Below are 11,101 nucleotides of genomic sequence, written 5' to 3' on the forward strand. Positions count from 1 at the left end.
GTATTTTTAATTCTTTGATCTTTAATTTTATCGTCTTGAGTTGCTTTTCAATGTGATCATTAAAAGTATGATATGTATCATGTATCATATCATATATACCTCATTTATATATCATATATATAAGTGTTTAGCGTTCTTGTATAGTTTATTGATTGATGGGCCTTTTATTATTATGCTGTTGCATTTATTTGGATTTATCTTGAGCTTCCACAATTGAAAATAATAAGATAAATGGTCTAAATGATAATCAAGGGGTTATATACCTTCTTTGTCAAAGAAAAGGAGGAAAGTTCGGATTTAATTATTTAATTGTTAATTGAATGTTTTAATTTTTTGATGGTACACTTTATTAACAATGTTTGTGCAAATTTTCGAGGAAAAATATTAAATAGTTTTTAAGGGGTGGCTGTTTCCCTTAAAGGCCTTTTTTTATAGAGCCTTGCGGTAATAAACCATAAGAGTAAAAAAATTTAATTAGTTTAGCGTAATTTCTTGTGCTTGAACGATCCTTTTTAAGATTTTTTTTTTTTTGCATATGGGAACTAGAGCTGCAAAAAAATCGATAGTACCATCGATAATATCGATGGTTGGCCGCCGGTCACCGACTTCGATATTTTTCAGACTATCACGATAGTCCCATCACTTCCATCACTTGGAAGAAAAATTCCCATTACTTGGACTTCGAAGGAACAAGAAGGTACGCATATTATGCGCACAAAAAAATTTAATAGTTTTATACTAATTTTCTCTAGTTTTCGACAGAAATATTCAGATTTTGGTGGTTCCGGTGTTGTTGTGGTTCCTTAAAAATTGAGGGCGGTGCAAAAAGTAATTTGATGGCAAAGATATTAAGAAATTAAATTCACATAGATTCTTCATGAAACTATAGGTGGTAACAAGGATGTGGAGCAGGAAGTAAAGCATGGTGTGGAACAGGATGTGGAAATCGTGGGCAACGTGCAAGGAGCAAAGTCGCTAAAAAAGGTCAACCGACTTGGAAGTTCGGTGTGGGATATTTTTTTAGAAGACCAAAGATGAAAAGACAGCCAAATGCCGCATTTGCAAAAAGGTGTATAAAACAAGTGGAAACACCAGCAACCTTGCTGATCACCTCAGGAGGTTCCACCCGACCCAACATCAACATAAGCTAGCAAAAGCGACTGTCAAAAAATTTTTCAACAACAATGAGTACGACAGCAAGTCAGTGCGAAAAGCAAACCTTGACACGGCGTTGATGCAGATGATTGCCAAGGATATACATACAACCGTTCTCTATTGTGGATGACGAAGGCTTTAGAAACTTTGTGAAAGTGTTGGATCCGCGCTATACTTTGCCGTCACGCACGACTTTGCAAAACGTGGACATGCAAAACATTAACGCGGAGATGAAAGTAAAACTGCAGACCATCCTTGTCAAAGTCGATCAGTGCGCAGTTACTATGGACTGCTGGACTAGCAAGGCAAATACAGGATATTTGACCATTACCATATGCACTTTATTGACGAAAAGTTCCAGCTGAGATCGGCAGTATTGTCAACGCAGCCACTCCTATGTGCAACAAACCATTCTGCTGAAAACATCGCATCATCAGTGCGCGCAGAACTCATTAGCTGGAATTTGTTGCCAAAAGTCTGCGCAATTGTAACAGATAATGGTAGCAGCATGATAAAGGCTTGTGAGCTGCTGGAAAAGAGACATCTGCCATGCTACGCGCATTGCATAAATCTTGTTGTACAGGACTCGCTTTCTCTAAACTCAAACGATTTTGACTAAGTGCAAGCGTATTGTCACATTTTTTAAATGCAGCACTATCGCATACGAGTTCAAAAAAGCGCAAGTAGTCGACAAGCCGTACAGCTTAGTACAAGAGGTATGTACCCGCTGGAACAGCGCGTTTAAAATGGTAGAGCGCATACTATTGACCAAGGAGCATATTTCGCCTGTACTTCTAAGTTTGTCCAAGGCGCCGGAGCCCCTGGCTGCAGACGATGTTGCGGTCTTGGAAGATTTGAAAGACGGACTGGCCCCATTCAATGAAGTAACCACTCAATTATCTTCGAGTACAAAAGTAACAGTATCATTCGTTATTCCCATATCGAATGGTCTTGTGCAAAGTTTACACGAAATAAGAGAGAATTTAAAAACCAAAGAAGGCGAGGAACTGTGTGCACTTTTGATTGAAAAGTGTAAAAAACGGTCTAAAACGAAAAAAACGAAATAACAAATATAAAATCAACACAACCAATTATACACCGACCTCAACAGCCAAAACTATCGAGGAAAAAAAACCTCACCTTGAATTAATTCCTGCACTACAAACACTTAAAAAATCCACTCCAGGATTAAACAGAATTTCGTACGAAATGATAAGCAACAGCTCCCTTACCTTACCTTACCTACAAAATAAGCTTATTCATACCGATTCATACTTAAACCAAAAACTGACCAAACAAACACATTTTCGTACAGACCAATTTCTCTCAATTGCTGTCTAGCAAAAACACTAGACAAAATCATAGCGAAAAGACTTTGGTGGTTTGTGACCCACAAAAAACTTTTAAATACAAACCAATGTGGCTTCAAAAATGGCAAATCGACTTCGGATAGTCTCCTATACATAGACCATTTCCCTTTGAAGAAAGGTCCTCCACTAGGTTGGCCACAATTTAAGACCCTCTTTTTTTTAAAAAAAAAGAGGGTTTTAGGTCCCCCTTTAATGCGGAGCAAGCCGTATCTCTGCTAGAAAAAACACTTTCTTCTCTACCTTCATCACCTTCACCTTCTTCATACCAAAGATTATAAAGTACATAGATGGGACATCAGGGCCCAAAACGGTCAACTTTTTGCGTCGAGCTTGTTGGTGAGGGGGGAACGCACATGCACACGATTCTATTTTTAGAACTCTTTCCATGTATCCGTCAACAAAAATGTGAACCTATGTGTGTATGTGTGACTGCTCGCACGACGGAGTAAAAATGTTTTGGCTTCCAAATTTCAATTTCAATTTCTCGTTTCTGTTTCCGATGCGCCGATGTGGTAGTTTGTAGAACAAATAGTATTTTTGATCGCCGCAGATCGAGACAGGATGGTAGCGTAATGCAAAGAGTAGCTACTCTATGTGTAATTTTTCTGTGTTCAAATCCTCGTAAGGACTTTGAACTTTTTCTTTCTTTTATAATTATTATTATTTTTTTTTCTTTAATTGTAATATTTTTCTTTAATTTTACAATTGTAAAATTGTTTAATTCTTCATTATGTCCGGCTAATAAAATTTCAAGGGAGTCCTTCCGGCATTTTGTCATCAGACACGTCCGTCACTTATTTTTACTTTAATTGTTTTAGAATGCAATTAAAAATAATAATAATAACGTAAAAATTAAAAGTAAAAAAAAAAAAATATAAAAATAAAAGTAAATATAAAAAGAATCATAAAACTAAAACTTTATCAAAATCGAAACAACCGCCCGCTAATGAAGTCGAACCCAGGACCCCATGAAAAAGGATCGCGCACTATCCATCTAGGCTACCCTCGAAGTTGATTTTATGATACTTAAAATTGGTATTAGAGGAGGCGCTAGAATCCATACCAAAAACAGAGCTGACGAGTAAGGATAGTAAAAGATATTTCTGATCTCTTTACTCTTACATTGGTTCGATTACAACGTTTCAAACTTTCATCGTTCCAAAGATGTTACGATCTAAAAATAGAATTCTCTCTCTCCCTATCTCATCTGCCAGCCGTTTGTCGTGGAACCCGCTCTCAAATGTTTTCATTATTACAGCGGGTTCCACGACGGAAAAAATGAAAACATTTGAGAGCGGGTTCCACGACGCGGCCTGCCAAAGTGCCGTAGAACCCGCACTTATAGACATTTTTACAGCGGGTTCCACTACGAACTGAGACGATGTTAAGGTGATTTTACAATTTTGTATTTTTATACCCTTGCAGAGGGTATTATAATTTTGTCCAAAAGTGTGCAACGCAGTGAAGGAGACATCTCCGACCCTATAAAGTATATATATTCTTGATCAGGATCACCTCCTGAGTTGATATGAGCATGTCCGTCTGTCCGTCTGTCCGTCTGTCTGTCTGTCCGTCTGTCTGTTTCTACGCAAACTAGTCTCTCAGTTTTAAAGCTATCGTCTTGAAACTTTGCACACACCCTTCTTTCCTTTGCACGCAGTATATAAGTCGGAACGGCCCGGATCGGCCGACTATATCCTATAGCTGCCATATAACTGATTGATCGGAAATGGTATAACTTTGGTATTTTTAGAGTTAGAGAGTTTAAATTTTAGGTGAGAGCTATTTTTAGCAAAATAATACGACATGCCAAATTTCATAAGGATCGGCCGACTATATCCTATAGCTGTCATATAACTGAACGATCGGAAATGACCCAACTTTCGTGTTTTTGAAGATAGAAAGCTGGAATTTAGTACAGACTCTATTTTTGGTCAGTTGATCCAACCTACCAAATTTCATTAGGATCGGCCGACTATATCCTATAGCTGCCATATAACTGAACGATCGGAAATGGTATTTGGTAGAAATATCAACTTTCGTATTTTTGAAGATAGAAGCTTTGGACTTGTTTTTAGATTTTGTATTGTAATAAATTTGTTTTATTATGATATTTTCATAAGGATCGGCTAACTGTATTCGATGTTTGCAATATATATCCGGTTTTAACTGCAAGGGTATATAAACTTCGGTTCCGCCCGAAATTAGCTTTTCTTTCTTGTTTATACCTATGTATTTTCATTATTTTCTTACATATTATACTGAATCTTATTATTTGTAATAAATATGGATTTCATTTTTGCTCAAATAAGAATAAAAGTATATATACCCAGCAGTTCGCCGGACTAGTGCATGGGTGTCGAATTCGCTATGCCTCTAGGGTAGGCGAGTACCCACCAGTCAATACCTAAGACATGTATTTCAGAGGCGAATTTAACTAAGGCATGTCATAGGCAGTGTACAATCGTCACCTCTTCGTATACCAATCAGTATCGAATTGTATCGAGTATATTCAAAAAGAGTACCCAAATACTAAGGGACATCGATTTAGGTACGGAATTGGGTACTCTATACAGTATAGCCACTTGGGTATCTACCAAGGGACATCAATTTACATACCCAGAAAAAGAATTTTTTTTTCTTATAAATTTTTGTTTTTTAATATGAATAAAATTATTAAATATAATAGAAATACATTTAATTAATTTTTAAAAATTTATAAAATTATTTTACATATCATAAATTCACAGAATTGCACCATTTCATTTGGCTTAAAAATACTTATGTGTTACGTGTGTAAAAATTATGTGTTATTGTTGCTGTTGTTGTTGTTGTTTGAGGCATGTTTCCATTGCCGCCATCAGCAGTAACTGCATCTATTATAAAAAAAAATCATTAAAAATTAAAACCAATTTTTTTTTTTAATTCTTACCAAGTGGTGATAAATATACATTTCGCGCTGTTTTTAATGACTTTATACTCCATCATTAAGGAATCGCTTAGCATATTTTTTAAATTTCTGGCAACTTCACCAGGGCTGCAACAAATGCCTTATAATTGACGCCTGAAAATAAATTCTTTTCTCTTTTGCAAACCATAATTATAATTATTACCTTTTTTATCCTTTTTTTATCACTGTTTCACTGTCACTGTTTTTAATATTTATTTAGTGTTTTTATTATTTATTTATTATTTACCACACTTTCACGTCGTGTCACCAAATATGCTCAAGTTATACTGAAGCAAAAATCAAAAAAAGAGAAGATTAAGAGATAAAAAAACAAGAAAGGAAAGCTAACTTCGGGCGGAGCCGAAGTTTATATACCCTTGCAGTTAAAACCGGATATATATCGCAAACATCGGATATAGTTGGCCGATCCTTATGGAAATAGGAATATATAATCCAATTTATTACGATACAAAATCTAAAAAAAGTCCCAAACTTCTATCTTCAAAAATACGAAAGTTGATATTTCTACCAAATACCATTTCCGATCGTTCAGTTATATGGCAGCTATGGGATATAGTCGGCCGATCCTAATGAAATTTGATGGGTTGGATCAACTGACCAAAAATAGAATCTGTATTAAATTCCAGCTTTCTATCTTCAAAAACACGAAAGTTGGGTCATTTCCGATCGTTCAGTTATATGGCAGCTATAGGATATAGTCGGCCGATCCTTATGAAATTTGGCATGACGTTATGTTTTGCCAAAAATAGCTCTCATGTCAAATTTGAACTCTCTAACTCTAAAAACACCAAAGTTATACCATTTCCGATCAATCAGTTATATGGCAGCTATAGGATATAGTCGGCCGATCCGGGCCGTTCCGACTTATATACTGCGTGCAAAGGAAAGAAGGGTGTGTGCAAAGTTTCAAGACGATAGCTTTAAAACTGAGAGACTAGTTCGCGTAGAAACAGACGGACAGACAGACAGACGGACAGACGGACAGACGGACATGCTCATATCAACTCAGGAGGTGATCCTGATCAAGAATATATATACTTTATAGGGTCGGAGATGTCTCCTTCACTGCGTTGCACACTTTTGGACAAAATTATAATACCCTCTGCAAGGGTATAAAAAGATAAAAAAAGAGATATGTCCTTAAAGGACAATTTGGTCCAAAGTGCCGAGGATCTTGGCATAAAAGACAATTTCCGCTTTTATCAGGACAATGATCCAAAGCACAAGGCTGGAATTGTGCGGATGTGGTTGCTGTACAATTGCCCCCACGTCGTGGATACGCCGGCTCAGTCACCGGACCTCAACGTTATTGAAAATTTATGGGCCATTTTGGATAAAAATATTAGAAATTACCATATTTCTAACAAAAATGATTTAAAAGATGCCCTAATGAAGGAGTGGGAAAAGATCTCGTCAGAAGTCACCCAAAAATTGGTGGAATCAATGCCGAAAAGGCTGAAAGATGTCGTTGACAACAATGGTTACCATACTAAATATTAAAAACGTTATATTTTTGAGTTTTTTCCTTATTTTTTGAACATTTTTGAGACTGCATAAAATAAGCTGTGAGCTGAATATAAGCTGTATTTTTCATTTTTTAAGTTTTTTTTAGTGTTTAAGCCGTTTTTGATAATAAATGATTTTGTTACGTTATTCTAAATAAGTTAATCTTTTATTTGGCACCTTGTTTATTCCAATATTCCTTATAGTTTTACCGCTATGGGCGTTTAAAGTTAAAAGTATGCACTGCATACTTTAAGCTGTGATCCACTGTATTTCGCGCTGTTTTTAATGACGTCATAATCCATCATTAAGGAATCGCTTAGTATATTTTTTAAATTTCTGGCAATTTCACCAGGGCTGCAACAAATTCCTTATAATTGACGCCTGAAAATAAATTCTTTTCTCTTTTGCAAACCATAATTATAATTATTACCTTTTTTATCCTTTTTTTATCACTGTTTCACTGTCACTGTTCTTAATATTTATTTAGTGTTTTTATTATTTATTTATTATTTACCACACTTTCACGTCGCGTCACCAATTATGCTTAAGTTATACTGAACCAAAAATCAAAAAAAGTCAAGATTTTTGTTTGCGCTTTGTGGTGGTCCGACCGTCGTACCAAAGTATATACTCGCATCTGTTTAACTCCTTCTAGCAACAAAAACAAACAATTTACTGCATGTCCACTTTCTAAGCGGTCATTTCCTTTAAAAGAAAATTTTCGTTTGCGCTTTGTGGTGGTCCGACCGTCGTATCCAAAGGGAGTACCAAAGTATATACTCGCAGCGTTATAGAAAAAAACATGAAGCAGAAAATACCCAAGCCACTATACCAACAGTAAGCGATATGGGTACCCACAAAAAAGTACCCGAATCCATACCCAAAAAGAACTATTGCCACCATCCGAACTGCCACCAGAAATAACAAAATGAAAGCTTCACGATAAAATCAAAAATTAAAATTAAAAATTAAAAAATTAAAAAAATGCAAATTCAAATTAAAATATAAATATCCCGGAGTTCAACAATTTACCAGATTTAGAAAAGCGAAAATCGCGTAGTGGGAGACGAATTAAAGCGATTTGGCAAAGAGTGCAGAAATGCCAGTAAGGTCTGGCACCTTTTGTACCCATTCGATTACTCAATCTAACCGTCTTTGGCTTATTAGACTCAGGCGCTTCGATAACTTGTTTTGGTGGCATGTTAGCTACCGAAATCATAAAAAAGCACAAATGCCGATCGATCAAGGGAAACGCATCCACGGCAGATGGAAGATCCCAGCAGATAGTGGGATCACGATATTGAAAGAATACTACAAATATACATGGTCCCTTCACTAAACGATCCCTTCCCTTCACTACGATCTGCTGCCGAAAGGCTTACAGTGTGCCACTAAAGTCATGATACAGCAGACGATTTCTACGAAACTTGCAAAATATACCTTTATAAAAGCCTTCTTGGCATGGATGAGACTAATGACTCTAGATATGATAGATCCATTTTGTGCCACTCCTCCTTTAGCGCTGTTTTCAGATCGGATTTATTGCGAATTTCGCGGCCCCTTATGTTTTTTTCCAGCTGATTCCATACGTGCTCAATGGGGTTGAGGTCGGGACTCTGCGGCGGAGGATTAAGGACGTGAGGAACATTGTAAAGCAACCAGAGGCGAGTGTTTAAGGCCGTGTGTTTCGGGTCATTATCTTGGTAAAAGTAATAAGATGACCCAATTCCAAGACGATCTGCCCTTTGGTTGGGATTTCGCTTAAGGATATCGATGTATTTTTTGTGGTCCATGATACCATCAATAAATTCTAGACCTCCAACGCCTGCAGAGCCCACACAACCCCAAACCATCACTCCTCTTCCACCGTGCTGTACGGTCTTTATGGTGTATTTGGGTTTATAGGCATCTCCAGGTCGCCGCCAAACCTTGAAACGCCCATCTGACCCAAAAATGTTGTATTTGGACTCTTCTGCAAAGATAACTTTGCGCCAGAACTCAACCGAATGATTTTTATATGTTTTTGCAAACTCAAGCCTTTTAAGCCTATTTTTTTTTGACACGTGTGGCTTCTTACGTGGTGTATATGAGCCAAACCCGAACTCTTTTATTGTCCTGCGGATAGTTTCTGGGTGGACATCCTTATGCAGAGTTGTGTTTATCACATCACTTATTTTAAAGGCACTTTGAAAGGGCTCTTTATCAATTATATGTTTAATTGTGCGTTTGTCTCTATCATTAAGTTTTGGCGGGCGGCCAGTTCTTTGGTTATTTTCAACCCGGCCCTCGTTCTTAAAACGTCCGATCACGTGTTGAATAGTTGACCGGCTTCTACACATAATTTTAGGTATATCAGAATACGATTTCCGTTCTTTTATGTGTAAATTTAATATAATTTTACGTTCCTCTACCGTGAGCTCTTTACGCGTCATTTTTCTGGCTCCTTCTTAACTTTGCTTTTCCCAGAACGGCACAAATGCAAAGGAAGGCACACCAAAGCATATGGTAAAAGTCCCGTTACAATTGTCAAAACAGAAAAGATAGAAGTGCGTAATTTCTTAAGTGTATCATGACTTTTGTGGAACTAAATTTAAGATTTTTTTAAGTTTTTTCTTATTTTTAAGTAAACTATAAGGAAAGTTGTTATTTTATTTTGTAATATTGTTAAGGCAAGTGAATCACACAACATGTCATCCTTAGTTTTTTCATTTTTCGTTTAATAAAGGTATATTTTGCAAGTTTCGTAGAAATCGTCTGCTGTATCATGACTTTAGTGGCACACTGTAAATATTGCAGAGTTGGAGTCGGCGAACACTAACTGCAAAGATGAAGTCGACCAACACAAGATATCCGAAACGAACCAAGCTAAATTACGTTTCGTAATTAGTGGTTTTCCATCCTTTGCTAAAAAGGTCTAGGGAGAACTAATTTAGTCACACATACGATAGACGTATGTAGGTACGGCCAAAGATAAGATGTTCCAGCTCGGCGTAGTAGAGGAATCTGAAAGCGCATGGTGACGAAGCCCGGAAAAGTGAGAATTTGTCTCGACTGCCGGAAGGTGAACAGTTTCACTGAGAAGGATGCTTATCCGCTTCCGCAAATCAGCGGCATTCTTAGTCGTTTGCCGAAAGCCCAATTTATATCCAGCTTGGATCTAAAAGATACCTATTAGCAAGTTCCGTTAGATGTGGCATCTCGCGATAAAACGGATTTTACAATCCCTGGACGACCTCTTTATCAGTTTAAGGTCATGCCTTTCGGGCTGTGCAACGCTAAAAGTACGATGTCTCGATTGATGGACAAGGTGGTGCCTGCGCAACTTAGAAATGAAATTTTTATTTATCTAGACGACTTGTTGATAATCTTTGCCACTATTGAGAGACATCTCGAAGTTCTGAGGGAGTTCGCCTTATAATTGAAGTTTGCAGGTTTGACGATCAATGTTGGAAAAAGTCACTTCTGTGTGCGACGAGAGTAAAGTACCTCGGTCACATCATTGGAGACGGCGGGATTCGTACCGATCCACAGTGGTCGATTGAGCCAATCTGGCAGGCAATAAATATAAAATTGAAGGTTGAAATTTAATTCATATTTTATTTATTTTGAAAACTAAAATCCCTCCAAAATTTATTTTTATGCTACTATAATTTTCTAATCGATAGTCACGCAGTCGTGAGCGAGTGAAGCTCACTAAATTTTTCTGTCCACACCTAAATATATTTTCCCGCACTTTTTAGGCGTTTTCTTCTGCTTTGTAAAAGTTTAACTTTTGCGATTTTTTCTGAAATAAGGGTTATCCTAAGTCAAAGTTGGTATGTATTTAATAAAAAAAACATGTAATATCTCAAGATATTGTTTAGCATCCATCGTATTTTCGATAAATACTAAATCACCCACTCCTTTGCTTGAGATGCATCCCCACACCATGACGGACAGCTTGCCGAATTTTACTGTCGGTATAATGTTTTTATTTTCGTCCGACAACGGTTTTCTCCACACTCGGTTGGGTCCTTCGTTATAATGTAACATTATTTTCGAATCGTCACAGAAAATCACGTCGTTCCAATAGCTTGGGGGCTCATCCAAAAGAGTATGA

Source organism: Drosophila bipectinata, chromosome XR, assembly GCF_030179905.1.
Source record: "Drosophila bipectinata strain 14024-0381.07 chromosome XR, DbipHiC1v2, whole genome shotgun sequence".
NCBI classification, from domain to species: Eukaryota; Metazoa; Arthropoda; class Insecta; order Diptera; family Drosophilidae; genus Drosophila; species Drosophila bipectinata.